The sequence below is a fragment of the Maniola jurtina genome, chromosome 3 (genome assembly GCF_905333055.1).
Source record: "Maniola jurtina chromosome 3, ilManJurt1.1, whole genome shotgun sequence".
NCBI lineage: Eukaryota > Metazoa > Arthropoda > Insecta > Lepidoptera > Nymphalidae > Maniola > Maniola jurtina.
In genome coordinates, this window is record NC_060031.1 from 9153517 (window position 1) to 9176586 (window position 23070).

At 36.4% G+C, this 23070-nt stretch overlaps 1 protein-coding gene across 1 annotated transcript in view; it reads left to right on the forward strand.

Moving 5' to 3' along the window:
• Positions 1-23070, forward strand: part of LOC123878858 (ecdysone-inducible protein E75) — a 139774-nt gene that overhangs the window by 49068 nt on the left and 67636 nt on the right. The window lies entirely within an intron of this gene.

Here is a 23070-nt window from a genome sequence, read left to right on the forward strand (position 1 = left end):
CATGCCCGCTACTGATTGTCTCTAAATCATTTGTTGCATGCATTAGTTTATTAAATAGCGGCTCTTGCCTCTTGCATTATCTCTAATAGAAGCGTGTTTCATGCAAATTCATGGATAAACGTCTATCAGCTCGACTACATAATGATATAGCTATTAACAATCGAACATCGCTCGTACTTGATGAAGTTTATTGTTCCAATTGTAGGTTGTTTACTGCACTCGCATACGCGGTTATATGTATTTCTAGTCATACAATCATCATCAATTGCCCGTACTCTACATCTAGGAATACCTAATATCCATACACACTCATAAAAGTATCTAACAAAACAAAAATGAAATTTTTTGTTGATCCAATGAAAATGTTTCTGATCGCTTTGCTGTTTTTAACCGTCACTAACCCTTTCTTACTCCAATGATCAAAGAGCTCCCACGGGATTTTTAAAAAACCTAAATCGCGGGAATCATCTAGTTTTCTAATAAATCTGTGACTGCGAAATCATCAAAAGGTATCTATGGAAAATAGATGAAATAGCCAAAAGCTACCACTGCAGTTAAACCATAGTTTATATTGTAAACTAATTAAGTATATTGTAAAGTATTGAAAAGTAAGTATAAAATCTTGATACGGGTATCTACTACTTGTAAGCCAAGCCACCTTTTATTAGCTGTTCCACAAAGTTGACATACACACGTTAGTTGAGTTGTGCAACTTCTGTCCCGTAGGAGTGTTCGTTCACCTCACTTTAACCTAATTCAACGTAATAGGTACTTGAACCAAGAGAGAGCTAACTTTCTTCAGGAGACGTGATCTATCTGAGCTTTTATCTTTACTTTCCCATGCATCGTTTGGGACGTGTTTCCTTTGAAAATGAGGACATGTTATATTCCTTTGTTTCACCAAGATAATTTCCAACCCTCGTAGCGCTCGCTTGTTCATCCAGCTACATGACCTATATACAAACGCAATAGAAAATTATTTATGAGTTTGTCAGTCAAGTTGTATTTATCAACGAATGAGCGAAAGTACCCATCTAAAAAGAATAGTTAAACTCTGTTTAGTAGGTAGTTTCAGAGTTTATCGATTACAAACAAAAAATCTTTTCTTTTTATAATATTAGTATCTACAGTTATAGTAATATATACCTTCCTACATATATTTTAAATTCGAATGTAGTCTTGGATAAATTTAATGCATCTATACTAATAAATAAAATTGGAGTGTCTGTCTGTAATTTCGAAATAACTACCTCATATTAAGCTCATATGGTTATTTGAACGATACCATAACTGAATCACACGTTTTTAAAATTTTTGTCTGTCTGTCTGTCTGTCTGTTTGAAAAGGCTAATCTTTGGAACGGCTGAACCGATTTTGACGGGACTTTCACAGGCAAGTAGAGGATTGACCAGGGCGTAAAATAGGCTACTTTTTTAACCGACTTTCAAAAAGGGAGTTGTGTTTTTCTACCTATGTACACCGAAATCTCCGAGATTTCTGAACCGATTTGCGTCATTTCTTTTTTAATCGATAGAGGAACTTTGCGACATTGTTTCATAAAAAATTTGGAGTCCAACTCCTCAATCCTGATGCTGCAGGGGATCTGACCAATCCACGCGGGCGAAGCTGCGGGCATCAGCTAGTTATTAAATAAAAGTTTTAAGCGTTTTATGACTGAATGGTTTAGTTTTTCTTCAGGCGTACTTAAATAAGAAAGGTTTTTTTTAAATTCCATTACAAGTTAGCCCTTGACTGCGATCTCACCTAAATAGTAAGTGGTGATCCACGCTAAGGTGGAAGCGGGCCAACTTGGAAGAAATATGACAGTTTTACCCATACCCCATATGGATGTTTACACGGCATCGTACCGGAACGCTAAATCGCTTGGCTGCACGGTTTTGTCGGTAGGGTGGTAACTAACACGAGACCAATCCTATATAGGTACCTGCTGTGATCACTTTTAAGGTGATTTTAAACTTCTACAAAGTAATAGGTATAACTTATAAGCTCAAGAAGTAATGGTTGACATGAAGCTGGCTATGAGGCAACAGCAGTTGGATCTCACGAGGGCGATAATTGTGAAGGTCGCGTCGCAGCTGGATCCAGCGTCACACGCCCAACTCCTCCGTGAGATATCAATATACACTGTGACGATATTATGCTGGCCCTCAGCGCCGCACGCCAAGATGTCGTCTAAAACAAGCGGGATAAGACTCAGTTCTGTGTAATGCTCGCTGCGGTCGGTGGCCTTACCTCATTAGAGTTCATGCACCCGCGCGAAACTAGGGCACGTACCTCGTGCGCCCCCTCCACCTGCGCTCTCTGCCCCCTCGCCGTCCCGTTACCTACCACTGACTTTCATTGAAATGTTACTATTACTCGAATTTGTAATCTCGTACTACGATATTAAATACTAGAACAATCTCATCTCGTTATGATAACTCAGCCCTTTTATAAAGCTGATTGTTCACATAAGATTGCTCCTTAACTCTGTGATTTTACTATCTTTGTAGTAATTAATAGATGCGCAATGGTAATTGGTAATAAAAGATGCTTACATAATGTCTTACGAAGAGCCGTGCGTTTACAAATCAAATAAAAGGAATACTTGTTCATTAAAAAAATTATGGCGTCCATGACATTATTGGTAAGATAATATAGAAAAAGGTGGCTTCGAAGGAAATGCTGTCACCGACGACAACGGGTCCAATGAACCAGTATTGCGCTACGTCGGTTGCGCAAGCGCAAGGCGAGAAAGTGCGAGTAAAAGTTGACGCAACCGGCGTCACCACTCGGCTCCACGTCACACGCATACATGCTCGTGTGTATATGAAGCGTTATGTATACGAATACATCCACAATACACATAGCACTAAGACGTGTCACGCATTCGATGACACCCGATTACATACAAACGAACGAACGGTTGGTTATACAATCCCCTTTATCATAGTACCTAATCGTTACTGTAACGTCTCTGCATGCATCTACAAGTATTATACAAAAGACTTCTACTAATAATCCATACTTATGTACTGTATTGTAGTATATACGGTACTGTGTCTGTCTGTCTGTCTGACTGCTTTTCACGATCCATCCGTTTCCGATTTTGGCGAAATTTGAAGGTAATTTCCATCCCGGGGAAGAACATAGGTTACTTTTTATCCTCGAAAATGAAAGTTTCAACAGCATTTTCGAAAAACGAAATCAACGCGGACGAAATCGTAGGCATCACCTAGTTCATTATAAATATGTTGATCTAAAAATATCGTAAATAATGTTTCTCAACCGCGATATTCTGAACTGAAACCGACACAATATGAGGAAAATTGGTAATAAAATTACGTTGAAGCTATTCGCGCGTCAATGTTTAAAAAAAAAAATATTTTACATGTCTCACTAACCAATGGTAGCCCGTTGTTTTCAGTCCAAGTATTTCTTTGCAATGACAAGATTGGCTAAATTAATGTATGCCAAAGTAACAATTTTCCTAATTTAATTTCGCCGAATGATCATTAGCCAGAATGGATTGGTTGACCAACAATCGTTCACATGTTAGAGTCGAATAATGTATCAGGGATTATTCTTCGATAGCGAGTTTAATCGTTCGGGGTTTTACAGGTATTCGTCGAAATGAAAAATGAAGAATGATTTTCGGTCTACCAACAAATATGAACTTCTAATTTATTTATTAACCGTCTGTGTATATGAATGGGATGAGTAGTGGTGAAATTTTTTTGTAGGTAGGTACCTGGCAATTTTTATTTTAAAACTTTTATATTAAGTACCTATTTGGTATCTTAGTTGTATAATATACATAAAATAATGGAGGAAAAGCGGACAAGAATTTTAAATAAATTATTAGCTAAATAAATAATCATCAACATGACAAAAAAAAACTGATTTCATAATAGTACCAGTCTACGGTCGTAAATATAGCTAAGGTTACGGTTGTGCCTTCAAGGTATATTACTCTGCTAGTCTGCTGTTTGCTGGCCTTCCTCACTACATATAGCGGCCAGTGCTCATTACTGTATCGTCCTCTTCTTAAACTTTTGAGTACCAATATGGTGGCTCAACCCGCCAGGAGATGTCATTGACACGTAACATAAATATCGGCCAAAATTTGAGATCCTTATACCAAACTCACACTCAAAGCATTTAAATTCAAAATTGATATCATTGTACAATTATTGATTGTCAATAGTTTTTGTAAGATAATGATGTGATGGTGATAAAATTACATAAACCTAAAACTAAAGCTACGACAGTTCTAAACGCGCTCTGGTCTGAGAAGAGCAGCAAACTTAGCTGATACAATATGACAAAAACATCCCCAAGAACTTTAAACAGACGTTATACTTACTACATCATCCCTTACAATGCATGTGTTTGACATAAATTTTGTATAAAACCGTTTACGTATACGCAAACGTATTCATAGTCAAGATATGGGCTTCTTAAGGGGATAGTTCAGATGACATGTGTCACATTCAACCTTTACGCAATGCTTACAACAACAAAGTGATCCTATAAGGGTTCCCTTTTTCCTTTTGAGGTACGGAACCCTAAAAAAAGAAATCAGTATAAAACCTGGTTAACTTTTATTCCAACAACTAGCAGTATAATTTTTAAACATCAAACGGGAAAAAGAAACGCGGAGCGTGAATAATGACACATTTAACCACAAAACAGAAACAGATTTGTGAGTTCTTTGTTTGTAGTGGCAACTGTTACCTTGTGACCAATAAAATCTTAATTACTAGCTCTCGCTTGTGGCTTGTTTTGTTTTTATGTACGGCGGAACAGACTATCTACTAATATAATACAATTTAAATTCGGCATAGCTGATTGCTGTGACTGGATAGAATACAGACTTTGTAAAATTCGAATAAAAAAGGATAGTAATGTTTTCAGGGTTGATGTATTTACCTATTAGGCATGTGAGTTTCTTTATTTCACAATACCTTCTAAATGCCCTAACAGTTATGGATGTATGGGGTATCATTAGAATGCCTATAATATAATCCCGAGTGACACATGTTTTCTGAAAAAAAACAAAGAGGTTTTAAAAAAACAAATGAGTTTTTTTTAAAACAAGTCGTGCTTTCTAATTTTTTCAATAACGGCGTGTTTAAATTATATTTAAAGGTCATTTTACCATTCATAAGTACATAATACAGACAAAGGAATGTATGTTATATCCGACCTGAATTTCATAAATATAAAAATATGAGGCCGTTTCACCCCCAAACCCCAATTAAAATAAAATAATTGTTTTGTACAGATTTAACCTCATTATTTTATGTTTTCTCATTTTCTAAGAGTATTCTGGAGTTAGTAATTTCCAAAGTGGAGGGTTGAAGAGAGGGCGCCTGATGAGGGGCGGCGGGGCGGGCGGGGAGAGGGGAACGCTGTGGCGACAGAAATAGGGCGCGGAGGACAGAGCAAGGCTGCCCCGGTTGTCGTTCGTCGACCCGCGCCCGTACCTACGAGAACGTAACTACGGCCTACCGCTGCGCGTGTGTGCGTAGCCACTCTACGAACGATGTTCGCGACTTCGCGCCATATTATTTATTCCTCGCGTAGTAATGTTGATGTATCAGACTAATTTTATTGTTTTTGGTCCAGCACATTAGTAATTTTTTTAGAAGCCAAACACTTAGAATTACATATTATCTTAAAATAGCTATTTCAATTTTGTAATATATGAGCATAGGTACTCTATCAAATAAATATTTAGCCTGAATTAACTAATTTATCTTCTTAGTATTTTTAGTTTTTTTGAATAATTTAGTACGCCATCTATCGCAGAGTAGGCTCAACAAAAGTCAGTACAGAGAAACGCTTAGCAATGGCTGCGCCGTCCTCTCCGCCTCTCCCCGCGATAAGGGCACGAGTTCGTTGCCCCAATACAGGCTGACCTCAAAAACGAGGACACTGCAAAATTAGGACGATGACAACGTAACGACTCGAGCGCCACTGTGCTACAAACAAATTTAAACTCTGACTTGATGATTATACGATTGATTGTTTCTCACGACGCAACATTGAACTACATATATTTGATCAATTAGGCAAATACGCTGACTCCGACAGCAGTGAGCTAGCTTCAAGTATTTCATCTAGGGTAATAATAGGCTAGGATTTATTTAAAGTATTTGACTATATTACTACCTTCAACAGCACAGTGTAGACAATAAGAAATACGTAGATATGATTGAATTTTGATTTACATTGCCCAAATATCACAAAATTAACAGGATTGTTTTTGTTTCAGGTAAGAAATCGAAGCACAAAGCACGAGCGAAAGTATCACGCAGGTTATTGTCGCCGTATATTTAGGAATAATTTAATGTCTTCGTCCTAGAAATTACTTAGGTATATATGAAGTAACTAAGTAGGTATGACCCACAAAATTTCGGGGACGATGCCGAAATTTTCCGTGGCTCATACCGAGTTTATAAAGATGCCACAATGTTGAGAATCTTGAAAAATATGTTATAGTAATAGAGCTTTGTAAAAAAGTAACAGATATGAATATATAACAAAATATATTTGTGTGACTGACTAACAAAAATGCGTGATAAATTCTGACAGTTTCAAAAATGTATTCATGATGATGAAATGTTAAATATTCAGGCTATCCACTGTATCACTTAATTTTTTGGGAATTCAATTTATACAGGAATTTACATGTGTTTGCTGACGTTAATAAAATATTAGAAAATCAAACTTAATCATTTATTCATTAGCTGGTTCGAAACATTATTGCTTTAAACCGATGACCTTTTATTACTTTCGAGATGCAAACCTACTTGAAAACAGCTCAGATAAAAATAAAATCGCTTGAGCAAAAACAATATTGTTTGTTCAAAAGAAACAAAAAATAAGATGGAATTAAATCGACAGCGATTGCGTTTGTTGAATAAATCCTGCAGATGTGTGACGAGTAAAAATAGGATCACGTGGCGTTTGGAATATCGTTAGACACGTGAAAGGAAACGAGGTTGAGGGGATTCTGAAATTCTGTTATGTGTGTGATAACCATCGATGTCTATAGATAGGCTCTTTCCATACTGAATGTGTCCACGAAAATGTTTGAATGTTGAACAAATCCGTATCTTGTGATGTGTTCGACGTAATGTGTTTTAATGATTATAATCATACTAGTTTTATTGGTGCGATTTTGAAGTGAACCTTCTTTAGCCGAGAGGGAATGACCTTAATATGGAGGTAATACTATGAAAATCATCTTATGTGACAAAGGTAAAGGTGACGGATATGACGTCACATAAGTTGCTGGCTTTAGCCGTATAAGCTGAGAAGCCACCGCTTCGTTCGATATAAATAAAAAGGAATATTTTAAAAACTGGACGCCAATTTGAAATTCTTTGCGATTATTATATTAGACTAAATTCTTTCAAAGTCCACACCTCGGGTTCCTTGTGAACATTAGAAAGCACACTGTTGTCAAAATATAGTTGGCGCCATTTTGAATTTTTTTGCTATTAGACCAAGTTCTTCCAAAATCTTTATCTGGATGCTACAGTTATCTTAAAAATTAAATATTGACATAAAAAAATTACCCCAAGTACCTAATGAATGAGCGAGTTAGAAGTTTCACTTCTTTTGCATGCACGCAAACATTTACACGAAAATATTTTTTATGTATAAGGACCTATCTATCTATATAATATCGACGGTGATAACGAATGCAGTGGCAATAAGTTGGATGCACCGAACTGGGAGCCAGGCTAAATATACCGAGTTCGTCGCACCTCAAGTAGGTCGCTCCCTCGCGGCTCTCCCGCCACCACCCTCTTAACCGATATAGCTAACTATAATGTGTATAACGACTTTTCAACTATCGCCACCATTGAGAAGGCCAATGGAACAGCAAACCTCATACTATCAAAAGGGTCAAAAAAGCGCGTGCACACAATATGAAAAGACGTACCTACACCTAAGCTTGGAACCTGCATATATTTATATGTTAACATTTATTATAGTAAATACTTTATAGTAATTACTAATATCTTTTACTCGTTGTTACCGTAGCATTTTGCCATCTATTTTATCTATTCCTATAAAACAGCACCGTGACTGACTGACTGACTGCTGACAGACAATGCAGTCTGAGCCGGTGGATATGGAGATTTAAAAGGATCATGCGTCATTTCGGGCCCAATTATCAACATTGTCCTAGGTATGTCATATGAAAACTTTTGGGGTGAACTTAAAAAATATGAATATTTTAATTTAATATTTTTAAACATGCATTTTTAGAGCTGGGTTTGAATTTAGCATACTCGAAGTGAATGAAATGAAGTACACCCTCTTTGCTTTCATATAACATAGATCTCATCATTGTTGGGAAAAGTGGGGTCAGAGATCATACAATAATGCTCATGGTCCTTTGGGAAGGTATTTGAGAAACTGCGGGTTTTTTTTTCAAAAACGTAAACTACGAGGAATAATTTAGTAAGTATAAAAATATTTTTTGAATTTTTCGGTCGCGGGAATAAGCTAGTATGAAAATTTCTTTGAATTTTCTTGACAAAGTAAAAGTAGATGCAGCGCCAATGTACTGAGTGTCATTAAGTACGACTGATGAATTGTAAGGTTGTGTCTATTTTGTGAGACATTGCTGCTCTAGTAATATTACAACTCTTTTGTTACAAATTGTTCAGGGTTTTCCTGATGGAAATATATGGGCTCGACGTATGGGCTATATGTGAAAATATTATATACAAAATAGGTTATGTTAATATCATAATAATATTATGATTATTTGATATCAAAACATTTACTTCTAAGTATATCCAATTTAGTAAAATAGGTGTAATAAGTATTCAATAATAAAATTATTGTGAATCGCCATTCTATAAAAATTTTATTCATCTTTAAGAAGCTTAAACAAATAAGTGTGTGAATGAATATGAAAAAGTAGGGCTACCATGTTTCTTGAGAACGAAAGTAGGACGTCGTTGAATGATGAAACTTTTACCAATTTCAGAACTGAGGACCATAATGTAAGTGGAATAACTATGTAAAATTCCGCATTTTGACCAGCAGCATTATACTGTAAATAATTAATAAATATTTTTTTTTTCAATTAAACTTTTACAAGTTCTTTTGAATCGTCAAATGAATCGATCACTGGTTCGAAATGCCTTTCCTAGCGAGAAGAAACTCAGCGGTTACTCTTTTCAAACATTTTACTACTACTCTTTTCTCTGATACTGTTTTCTTGATTAAAATCAGTCTTTGGGTATTCTTATTTAATCCAAATCGATATAAATAACATATTAATATTTCTGTTTCATTCACCAATTTATCGTTGAACAATATAAGCTTACCCCAAAAGAAGACGTAGTATTTGACTAGTATGTCAAATACTATAATAGTATGTTTGACTTGAGTTTGTATGAAAAACTACGTAAATTGGTCTCTACAGAGTTACAGAGATAAGAACGCTACGAAGATAAAAATGTGTACGATGATGAGATTTCATGTTCCTAGAGCAGCAAATGTCATGCATCAGGCGCCAAAAAAGCGCGATTATAAAGGACGTAAATTGGTAAGTTGAACTAATAAATATTTTTAAGAAAAAATAATTACTTAAGTATCTAATTCATTTATCTACGATAGCTAAGAGTTGCGTCTTATGTTAGTGATAATATAAGATACAAAGGAAAAGCAAGTTTCTTTCGCCTCTCTTTGTTCACTAGTATTAGTAGTAGTTATTTTGCGGGATACCACTGCCTCTAGTAACTTGGCAACTCTATGATAAGGAGCATGAATTGGTTGATGGAGAATTCACGCTACCAGATCCCAGTATAGCGATGAACCTACGTGCTGAGATTGTGGTTAGCTGTGAATTTAGATTTTTATAAGGAACGTGGGTGTTGCTGTTTTCCCTATGGTTAACTGAGGTTGGATAGAGGCTACGGCGCGGGTGCGAGCGGCGCGGTGCGGCGAGGGGAGGTGTCGCAAGCCGGGGGCATGGCCGGCCGTCGGCACCGAGCGACCCTGACTGACTTTATCTTGCAAACGTGAGCCGCGCGCAAATTCGCATTCTAATGCTGGCGAATTTTACAACCTGATATTATATTTACTGCTCCATTGCCATTTGCCTTAAGTTTTAACACCTTTCCACGGAAACGGTCTCCCAAATCGTTTCGAATTTCATCCCAACCGCTATCAAAGTTCTGGACTCCTGTACTCCTCTATAAAGAAAATATTGAAGACGTTGAATGTGGCCGTCTGCAACGAACTAAGCTCCCGAAATTCCTTATTAACTCTCATATTCTAGGGTCCCTAAAAGGCTAGGTCTGTTTAGGAAAATATCATCGCTCAAAAAAGCCTGTTTCTCCTTAAAACTCTTCATAACTTATTCTAAGTATAGTGTTTCATTAACTAGTTAGGCGGAAAATTCGTAATCCTCGATATCATTTGATAAGTGGATTCATGCGTCAGATAGAATTTTTATTGGGGTTATTAACATAAGCATCACCCATTTTGTTTGATTTTTAGTAACTCTTAGAAACTAAGAGTTCAGCGGTTTTTGTGTCAAAATATGATAAAGCCTGATATATCTACTATCTAAGCCCTGCGAGACAAGCATGAGGTTTAATTGCGTTTATCATTTGTCACAAAAATTTACCAGTTGTGGTAAACACTATTTACTATTTTAGCACATTTTGGTAATAACCTTAGTACGAGTTTCAAAGTACTCCTTTGCACATAAATTAAGAAAAATTCAAATTTTTACTAGTTTTTGAAAGAGATTTTTTGTTGAAATAAAAATAATCATTTAATTACAATTTAAAAGATCATTATCAAAGTAGAAAAGGTACAGGCAAAAAATTTGATTTCTTGAAGAAAAAATAGCACTTCGTCGAGGTAACAAAATAGAAATTATGAAACTAGTAGAGTTTCGGAGCTTATAATCTGAAAAGCTTTATGGATCATTTTTATTTTAGAACTAATAAATAATTAATTACTGATTGGAATATCTGCTACCTACAAATCAAAAAACTGATACCATATTGCCAATAATTAAAAAAAAATACTATCAAAACGTTCAATAACGCAAAAATAGCTCATGTTCATCTAAAATCATTTAGGAGTCATTTGATAGCATTTGAACTCCCTTACAAGCCCTCAACGAGATGGAGTTTTACTGATCATCCTGTATATATAGGAAAATATAAAATAAATTGAAAAATTATATTAATTAGACAAACAAATATGAATGTTCTAGAATAAATAGTTAAGTACTTCATAAAGATTTTAGACACTCAATTCAATAACAATTATTTAAAGCTGAAATAATGATTAGCATCGTGTTGCCATTTGAAATGGGCTTATTTCACCTTGATGCAATGAGTTACAGGTAGCCTTTATAGCAAGAGGTAAGCCTAGGATCTCAAAAGCAGAGTGGCAGGGAGCGGCCGCGGCCGAGTCGGACTTTGTAATACGATCGGCCTAGTCAGCGTTCGTTGCCCTGCGCTCGAGGCCGCGAGCCACAGTGCTCTACGGCCGCAAACAGCGAGTGCCGAACGCGCCCGAATGCCAACGGAAATCGCAGATCGAAGTGTTGGCGCGGAATTCAAAGTGGCTTGCACAATGCACAGGTTGCACTTGCTAGGGCTACCATCAAGTATCTGTTTCTTGAGACTCGATCCCGATACCAGCAGCATGCGGCAGCGACAAGTGACCATTTCGCCGACCGCAAGAGACACTATTGATTCCTATACCTATATTTTGAATTAAGATACATTGTATGTAGGTACGGCAAAACTGCTGCTGTGTTTCTGTCATGTAGCGGGGATGTCACTATACCTACTTAGAATGTATCTTAATACAAAGTCATAGAAAATGTATAGAAACTCTACTGGTTTCTATACATAATGTCGCTTGATATTGGCGACATGGTCGCTTGTTGCTGTCGCCAGTCACCGCCACTTGACGCGGGTCTCAAAAGTCTACCTTTAATGCCTTGTACTATGTTTCTGTGTCGACAGTATCTGTGTCGTTTTTCTCATTGCTGAAAGTTATGACGCCCTTCTATTTTTCACATTAGGAGTTTTCTTGGGATAGTAATGCAATAGGTTCTCAGATTCTTCCGCAAATAACTTGACCAAAAAACGTGATTACAACTCTGCAGTTATTACCAGGTTTCACATTATTAGGAGTGTTAGTGATAATGATAAGGGACCAACGGCTTAACATGCTCTCCAAGGTACGGAGGAATCGGACCTCCAAAGTCGGTCACCCGTCAGATATTATCGACTTGGGGTAGATTTTTGTGTTTTTATATCTACACTTACGTTATAAAGAGGTAAAGTTAATGAAGAAGTAGGTAAACTTTCTTCTATTGAGTCAGATCCGAATCCACCATCGACGTTTTCTATACGGTGTAATTTTTTTATTTTCGCGCATAGATGATAATTTGAATGATCACCTTTATGAAGGCCTTACGCAATGCGACTGCCCCGCTGCCATTTTTCTTAACTTGTGAGACAAAAATGTTTTCAACTCATGTTTAGTACGCTTTAAGATAATTTAAATTTTTATAACATTTCTGTCCTGAAATGTTTGGTATATAAATATGGTAACCCTACTAACTCTAGCATCGATTAAGGCCTCGTATGTAATCCGTTGCTTAATCGGGGAAGAGACGATAATTATAAAAATCATTTGGCAAGAAAATGTAATTTTCCGACTGTAATTTTCCTAAACTTTGTTTTATACAACTGGGTGACCTAAACCTCCACTTGAATAACGACTTTCTGCGATTTGAGTGTCCATATTTGCAAAAATGGACTACTTAAGTCATGGATAAGCGCGAATACGCGGGTCTAGTTCACATGAGCTTTAAGTTGATATACGATATTCGTAACTTGAGAAAGTGTAAGTCTATTATGGGATAGCGTATAGTCAGTCCACTTAAGTCACAGGTATCGTAATCCATATACACTCTCTATTAAATATAATATGTACTCTTACAGGATTTTCATAAAACTAAATCCACGCGGAAGAAGTCGTGGGCATAGTTTAGAGTACTTTTAAATGTTTGCGTTCGTCATTGTACAATACCGACTCTATCATTAACTCTACCTTTAAAGATAGAAATATAGTTTCGTAAACCACTTGCAAAGGATGTTATAGGGTAGTTAACATGCTTTGTAAATAAAGTCTCGAACGAAATAAAAGTTTATTACGCAATATTTGTCAGAAAGCGGTCTCATGACACTAACCCAGTGCTTCGCATTCCGGACCTGCAAGTGCGTCGTACCCGATTCGCATTCATTAGTATGGAGACAGTGGCTCACCACTTTCACTCTCGCGAATAACAAGTGTTACGCAAGAGCGCCGCGCCGACAACTCTCTACTTGCCACTCGCCTGCTATCTCCGCGGCGCTCCCACCATCGACGAGTCTCTAAACGAGATGAGAATATAGCTCTCGCGGGGATGGTGAAACCGTTTGCAGTCGACGTAAGACGCATCCTCGTACCTAATGACGAGCTCAGAAACGAAAGTGTAGTGTTTCGGTTAGTTCATAGTGGGTCAGGGGAGTAGGGCACCCGGGGTCGACGGCCGCGCAGCCTCGCCAGGTGAAAGTGGCCCTCCGCGTCCCCGCGCCCTCCCGCGCCTCCAATGGCGGCAAAACGCGTCGGCAACTTGCGCACGCGCTGGCTTTTTGCAACTTGGCCATGGGGCCTATTACGATAACTACGAAACACTGCTGCTGCAAATAAGTAAACGCATAGCTTATACGAGTAATTGTCAAATGTGTATCGTATCTACCTACAGATTTTGCATTTTTTGTTATCGCATGGCAAAAGGCAAAAGTCGAAAAAGCGTTGACTTTCTGTTCGTTCACTTCAATGTTTTTGATCGAGTATTTTTTTTGACCTCGAAGGGGAAAAAACGTTTAATAGAGCATTAAGTTACTTATAACTTTGTAACTAAGATGAATGGGTATCTATCCACTTAATTTAGTAAATAATAATAATAATTAATCAATGAATTCGTACGTTATAAAATGGAAATAACAAGGATTACAGAAATTAAATAAATACGTATTCCTATTTTTATACTCTCATTTATTTATTTTTTACATTTTATCCTATTTTTAAACAATAAAATAACAAAAACAACAGAAAAAATAACAGAAACACAGAAAGAACAAAAAATAAAATAACATCAACAACAAAATCAATAAATAACAGAAACAAAAGAGAAATAAAATAACATAAACAACAAAAAACTAAAGTAACGGAAAAAAAAAAAAAACATTGAATAAAAATATGATAAAATGTACCCCACTGGCAACAGGGTGGGTTGGACCCAAGCCGCCAGTGGTCAGGGCTCCAGATATATTATTATTATATTTAGATTTCCTATTTTATTATTATTATATTAAAATATTATGATATTACTAGAAGATGCCCGCGGCTTCGCCCGCGTGGATTTCGGTTTTTTAAAATCCCGTAGGAACTCTTCGATTTTCCGGGATAAAAAGTAGCCTATGTGCTAATCCAGGATTTATCTATCTCCATTCCAAATTTCAGCCAAATCCATTCAGTAGTTATTGCGTGAAAGAGTAACAAACATACACACATACACATATTACCTACAAACTTTCGCCTTTATAATATTAGTGTGATGTGATTATTTAGTGAAGCACTGCTTAGCACAAAAAGCTTCCGAAAGCCTAATAACATTTTGTTATTTCAAGTTACACGCACTTACTTTACATAGTTTGCAGTATAAGCTTTATGTAAAACTTCTATCTAACATTTAAAGCAGAAAAATAAAAATCATTGGATCCTCAAATTATAATTTGTAAAAATGAATAACATTGGATGCCCAAATAGGTGTTTATTATCACAAGTTTGTGCGCGCGACTTTGTCCGCGTTAACTAGTACACAAACAAACTTCTATTTTACCCTCTTTAGAGGTTGGATTTACAAAAATCCTTTCTTAGTGGATGTTTGTATCATAATAGCTATCAACATGCCAATTGGGATGATGCCTATTTCTAAAATAAATTATTTATTAGGAGTCATTAAATAGAGGGACTTCCAAAATTCTTAAAATCCACGTCCGATGTTAGTTTTAAGTGTGCTAACTATTTTAAATTATCGATTTAACTAAAAAAGTATGTTCAATTATGTCAAATGTGTATGGCGTCACATCTGTGAATTTCATACAAGCTCCCTTACTATTCGAGCGTTTTGACGTTTGTTAAAAGTCACTGATTTGACTAGTTAGTCATCATCCCTATTATATAAAACGATGTACAAATTATTTATTAATCAAGTTATTGCTGGTTTGCTTAGGATCAAAGCCGATTGAAGTCATCAAGCAACGCTATCGAGTTGCATTATACTTAAAAGAGTGACATATTTATTGTTGTTCAAGCAAGAATAGTGCGATACGTGGAGCATTTTATATAACCGGTAGTAACTATAGTGATTGAATAGACTCATCTTACGTAAATATAACGTACACACACACGTAATAAGTGAAGCTTATGTAATGTTTACGTATTTAAAACGTTTTTGTTACTCGCATTACGGCTTGCTTGATTTACGTTTGGGAATTGAGTGTTTCTTCGTTTATATCGAAAATTACGACGTCGTATATATATTTTATAGCTCAATATGTATGTTTTTCTAATTGTACAATGTAGTTACAAGTTCGGTGTCAAACACGTGACTGAGTTTCGGCAATGTTGTATTGTTGAACTGATGCATTGAACCATGTCGCGACCAATTTCGTTGATTTATTTGGTTTTAAACTTCAAATTATTTTATATGTTGCACTTGAACTGGAATCTATACTAATATAATAAAATTGAACGTGTCTGCTAGGCCACGGCCCATTTGTTTAACCGATTTTGAGGGGTACTGGGAGTTAGTTTGTACTACTGCAACTGGGTTACTTGAGTTAATGAAGGTTCTGTAGCTTGTAAAGAAACATTATCATATTTGTTTCGTTAAATTAATCTACCGTCTCAAAACAAATTTCATTTATTCGGCACTGCTAAAATGTTTGTCTGTAAAGGTTTATTGCTAATTTCTAAGAAACTTTGCTAGTTAGAGACTTTGCTCTTTTTTTTCTTCCTGTAAGATTTAATGTAAACCTCTATCAACTCGATTTTTCAAATTTTGAAGACAAGGAGTGAGAGAATATTTTTCGATTCAAAAACTACTTTTAAAAGAAATAAAAATCGATTTTAGAATATGTGCAAGTAAAACCAAGAAGAAAATGTGTGATATTATACTTACCCTACTTAATCTTGCAGTTCTAGCACCCCAATTAAAAAACTCGAATCTCTTTTGCAATTCTATAAATAATAATAATTTTCACAATAAAGCTGGACAAGAATGATTTAAAACTATTCCAAATTTTAAATCGATAGAATTATTAATTACTGAATTAAGCAGGTGCATAAGGGTTTCTTTTATACCATTTTGGTATGGAACTCTAATATGATAATGGTATTAACCCTCACCGCAATTTGGTGGTTCTAAAACATAAAGCAATCACAAAGCTGATTGCTTGATGTTCTGTATGTGTAGATTATAATATTTACAGCGACTCTGACTTAGATGGGTGAACGCTTGATAAAGCGAGCCGAGGTTAAATTGTGAGCCTGTGTGTTGCGACAGCTTAAACAAAGAAAGCGGCAGCGGCCCGGCCTTGGGGAGTTCGATGACCGACTTTTGTGCGTCGCAAGGTTTCGCCAGCCGGGCTTCTGGCAGTCCAGGATATTGCCAATTTGATCAAGCACTCAAGGCTGCGCAGCCCGGGACACGCCTTTTACTTTTCAATTTTTTTTAGGCGATATTTCTGGCATATTACTGCGTACATTTAGAAGATAGAGCCTTTTTACTCATATTACAGTCTCTCTTGACTGAATTTTTTTTTAACAATATCTGTCAACAACTCCGTAGCTATGTTAAATACCCGTAATCCTGAACTTAAAGACTTGTTAAAATCTTGCATCCTACTATTTTTTCTTCTCATTTAAAAGGCACAAAACGGTAAATTTGAGACGGTCTGGCAAGGTACCTCCTCTAGGTACCTATTCAATATATTTTATGTAGGTAAGACTAGATTTTTTAAATTTCTATAACAGTAATACAATTTCTGGACCGTAACAAACTAAAATAAATCATGCTTTAGACAACCTTAATGGTAGTTTGTTTGTATGATAGTGGTAAAAACGTTTAAAATAATCTTTATTTATATTGAAATTATATGTATACATATACATAGTATAATTAGAGAAATTAAATATCATAATAATTTATTCATGTAATCCTACCTATTTATATAAAATATCGAGCTTAGTTATTATTACAATGATCTAAAAAAGTCTGAAAAACCGATTATTTCCTATACTTTATTTCATACGTATAGTTAAGTATAAAATCAATTTTAACCTTCAATGAAAAATAACGTGTACAAGTGTAAATTAAAAATTTATAACACCCCCGACAAGTGAAGGTTACAGTAACTAGAAAAGAGCTGATAACTTGCAAACGGCTGAATCGATTTTCTTGGATTATAACTAAGAACCCTCTCGATCAAGCCGCCACCTTTCAAAAAAAAAAATTAAAATCGGTTCATTAGTTTAAGAGCTACGATGTCACAGACAGATACACAGATACACACGTTAAACTTATAACAACCCTCTTTTTGGGTCGGGGGTTAAATATAAAGTGTAACAAGTTTTTTCAGATCCACCTGAAAACATGTCATAATCACATTTAAACATTTCATAGGAGGCAAAAAATCGTTTACTCGCCGCCCGTCGTCGCTGTCCTCAATACATTTTGACATACTTATACTCGTACGTCTACATACATACATTTATGCATACCTACAAAATTACGCACTCGAAACCTAGATCCCGTCTAGCAACACGGTTAGCTTTATCTGACAATCGTTCTAGAAGGGTACTCGCCTCTATTTACCCACATTTCACCCGCTTTACTTTCCCAATTGCCATACTATAACCTGTGCTATAACCTACATTGAGTGATTCAGAATTATCGATTAACTACACTGGACAGCAAATAAACCGGGCCACCCGCTACCTTGGAAGTCTGATTCGATTTACTCAAAAAGCATAAAACTTACATCTATCAAAATTATATCTGCAGAAAGTGCATTTCATAATGATTAAAATGAATGGAAATTCATTGCGATTAATCAATTAATTAGTGTTTATTAAGGATTTTACAAGGAAGAGTCGTTTTCCAGCCATGTTAATCGTAAGTAATCATGAAATGAAAACAAAAATTAAAGCCAGAAACAAAGATAAAATTTAAAAAAAAGTTTTTGTTCAGTACTCAGTATTCCCTCCCCTTGCTCGGATAACTGCCAGCATCCTCGTATTCATCCACCTCACGAGCCTGACGATGAAATCTCGAGGAATTGCATTCCGCTCCTCTTCAATTGCGATTCGCAGCTCTGGAAGCCTTGTTGGACCCGATATTCGGGCTCGAACCCGATGTTTCAGCTCGTCCCATAAGTGTTCTATCGGATTCAAGTCCGGGCGTCGAGCTGACCAGTCCATTGTACGAATGCCGACGTCCGATATCCAACTTCTGTTCTGCGAAATCGCCGCCTCAACGCAGTTCAAGTCCAATAAAATCTGCGTGACGAACGCCAAGTGGTCATAAGCCCAGACGCCATCAGAAGGATACTTGTTGAATGGAACCTGACTCCAAAGAGAGCTGCAACAGGCCCAGCATTGACGGTAGCCCACCATGAAGCACGACTTGAATTTACTCGAGAGCATAGGGACTGGACGTTAGGACAGTGGGGTAATGTACTCTTCACTGATGAGACCAGGGTGAGTCTACATTGAAATGATGGACGTCTGAGACAATATCGTTGCCCTGGAGAACGTTATTCTCAGTGTTGCATCGAGGAAACTGTTGCAAATGGAGAAGGATCTGTAATCATCTGGGGCGGCATCTCGTTAACCGCATGTACAGCGTTAGTTTTCATCGAACCAGGGGGCCGTACACGTGAATTGATCTCATTGCTACATTACTGAAATCCTCGCAGACCATGTGGTACCTTACGCAGGATATATCGCGCAGAATATGCCAGTTTATGCATCATAATGCACGACGTCACGTTATTCATGTGGTGACCCAGTATGTATGCGACGTGGGCATTCGTACAATGGATTGGCCAGCTCGAAGCTCGGACTTGAATCCGATAGAACCCTTATGGGATGAGCTGAAACGTCGGGTTCGAGCCCGAATATCGGGTCCAACAAGGCTTCCAGAGCTGCGAATCGCAATTGAAGAGGAGCGGAATGCAATTCCTTGAGATTTCATCGTCAGGCTCGTGAGGTAGATGAATACGAGGATGCTAGCAGTTATCCGAGCACGGGGAGGGAATACTGAATACTGACCAAAAACTTTTTTTTAATTTTATCTTTGTTTCTGGCTTTAATTTTTGTTTTCATTTCATGATTACTTACAATTAACATGGCTGGAAAACGACTCTTCCTTGTAAAATCCTTAATAAACACTTAATTAATTAATTAATCGCAATGAATTTTCATTCATTTTAATCATTATGAAATGCACTTTCTGCAGGTATAATTTTAATAGTTGTAAGTTTTATACTTTTTGAGAAAATCGAATCAGACTTCCAAGGTAGCGGGTGGCCCGGTTTATTTGCTGTCCAGTGTATTTATTAAATAATAAACAAGATAAAGGTGAAGACTAAAACTCGACTGCGATCGTCTTAATAAACGCTGAAATATTATAGTAAAATTGTTTTTCTATCGCTGGGTATATTTTAATGTTGTAGTACATTTATATTTATGAACCCAGAATTTTCTCCTCTTTCATTTGACACCCCACTTGATACAATTTTTTTCGTATAAAATGTAGCCTATGTCACCCGGACCTTTACGACGAATCGATTGACAACTCATTCATCAAAATCGGGCCAGTAGTTTAGGCGCTACGGTGGAACACATGGAATCTGGATACAAACACACACATACACACATACATAGGCTGCTAAAATCATAACCCTTCCTTTTGGCTTTGCCGCAGTCGGTTATAAACAGTTATTTTACAGATACCTATATAAAAAACCAAGGTTGGAAATATTGCACATAACGTTTAGCTATAGAGGTTAAGCCATGAAAAGCTTTCAGTGGTATCATATAAATAGTCGATTGATAGTAATAATGGATGTATTTATGTACTGAAAAATATGATCTGGTTTTTGTATCCATCGCACAATCATTTTAATTAATACTCCGACGAATACGAAGCCCCCACCTGTTAAACCTAAAAGAGGCGGCTTTAGATAAAGAAGCTTTTGTATTGTAAGGTGAGGTGTAAGGCCCAAGCTTTATAATAAAACTAGCTGATGCCCGCGACTTCGTTCGCGTGGATTTAGGTTTTCAAAATCCCGTGGGAACTCTTTGATTCCCCGGGATAAACAGTAGCCTATGTGCTAATCCATGTTATTGTCTATCTCCATTTCAAACAGCCAAATCCGTTCAGCCGTATTTGCGTGATTGAGTAACAAACATCCAAACATCCACACTTTCACATTTATAATATTAGTAGGATAATCCGCTGTTAATAATAATACGACTAACATATAGGTTATTTTTTATCCTGGAAAATCACCATGAGATTTTTAAAACCCTAAATCCACGGAGAATGAAGTCGCGGGCGTCATCTAGTTAACAACAAAATCAATCAGACTTATCAATAACATTAGTGGGCTCACATTCGTCATACGTTACGTAAATCAAAACCTGTCCAAGTCAATAAAGTTTTACGATGGACACGGTAAATTGCCCGTTCGACCCTGAATGTTAAACAAAGAGCCGTTATTTACGAGTCGAATTATGAGCGTCAGTTTTTCAGTGAACTCGTTAGAAATAGTTTGTAACCGAAATCTGTCCTAAATATGTTTGAAAAATAGATCAGCCTCTCTCAGACACTAATTACACGACTGCCCAGAAAAAGGAGTGTATAGTTCTTTATTCAAGCGTAACTTCTAAATGCCTGAACAGATTTAAATGTAGGGGATATTGTTAGAATCCATACATCATCTTGAGTGAAACTGGTTATAAATTAAAAAAAAATCAAATGGCTGCTGTATGATGCCATTATATTTTTAAAAAAATTCTTTTTTTTGGGAGAGTACCTAGTCGCGTTTTTTTTTTATTACGACTTGTTTACGCTTTCACTAATACATATTCACTTTAAAATTCCGGTTAGATAATATCCTAGCTGTGGCTAGTGCTGTATCACTAAGCGCACGAAGTGCATTATGGCTAATTAGAACTGGCTTATAGGCTGGTGCAAACGATACCTCTCTCTCTGCGACGTATTCCTCATTGTTGAGGGTCGTGACCCTTTCCAATTAAACAAATAATTGTAGGGAGTTTCTTAGGGTAGTAGTTTCACAGATCCTTCCATTTACAACCAACTAGAAAAACGAGATTTCAATTCTTAGTTGTTTAGTTATTACCAGATGTTAGTGATGATCAGGAACGACTGCTTAACATGCTTTCTGAAGCACGGAGAAGACGAAAATATCATATCCAGACCTCTAAAGTCGGTCACCCATCTAGTTACCGACTTGGGTCAACATTGCTTAACCATCGCAATCTATTGATATATGCATTGTTACAACTTGGCCACACGTTTCATTATGAATATGCATCAAAAATATTTCATCAACTACCGGTAGTCAGATAGGTACAGAGCGGTTATATAGCCTAGTGGTTAAAACGTTGGCCTTTCTGTCGGGTGTCCCGGGTTCGATCCCGGGAACGAGCCTCTTACTTTTCAGAGCTATGTGCGTTTTATCTTTAACGAAACAATTCAATATCACTTAATTTCTAGGTGAAGGAAAACTTCTTGAAGAAATCTATATGCCTGAGAGTTCACCATATAATGTTCTCAAAGGTGTGTGATGTTTGCCAATCCGCACTTAGTCAGCGTGGTAGACTATGATGACTGATTGATGATAATGACGAACCTTTCTCATTCTGCGAGGAGACCCAGGTCAATGCAAAAAGCTGTGCTATCAGTAAAAAAGCTTTGCCCTGAAAATATTAAAGCATCACACTTATAAGGGTCAATTAACTGACCTAAACTGTGCATGTTGTACACACTGTTTTTCACCTCATTTCCTTTGGCACAATATGCGATGCATATTTTAAAGTGGTTTGTATAAAATATTAATTTAATTTACATTGAATGCCTTAGCAACTGTTTATGGTGAGCGTTGCTTTCGGTCAACTATAAATATGTGTTGTATAAAATTACATCGTTTTCCCTATTGTGTCACTTTACAGGAAATTACTCATTACGATCTAGACTTTAGTGGCTTGACAATTTTTTGAGCAGATAAGAGTAATTTGGATATTATACACGTGTCAGAAACGTACAAAAGTTTGTATAATAGATTTTCCTTATTTTTTGTTTTTCCTTATTTTTTTGTTTTTGCTTATGAGAAAGAGTACTCATGGTATCTTTTCGAATTTTCAAAAAACTATTTCTGTAGCATCGAAGTATACTCTATTTGGCCTCAAAAAGTCTGCAAAATTACAACCCAGGACTTTTACTACTTACTTTATCTAACAAAAAATTGACCAATTTTTTATTTGCATAGTCAAATAAACAAATTGCTCGGGCGAATAATAGCCGACTGTTTGGAAAATTTTATTTATAACAATGTCCAATGTAGGTATTACGAAAATGTCATCCGTCACAACTTTCAAGGTATGAAAACTAATCAAGATAGTAGATGAATAGTGCAAACAACGAGATAATTTACTAAATTATAAACATCACAACAGATAATTTAGACTACAAACTGTTACAACACAGCTTCTGAGTCACTTTGAGCTACTTATACTTTAACCTAAATCTAAATGAAGGCTATTTTGGGAATTTCAGCCGTTAACCTGTTTTTTAACTTAATACTTAACTAAAATTAATGCCCACATTTGATGGTGTAACATAAGAGCGATTAG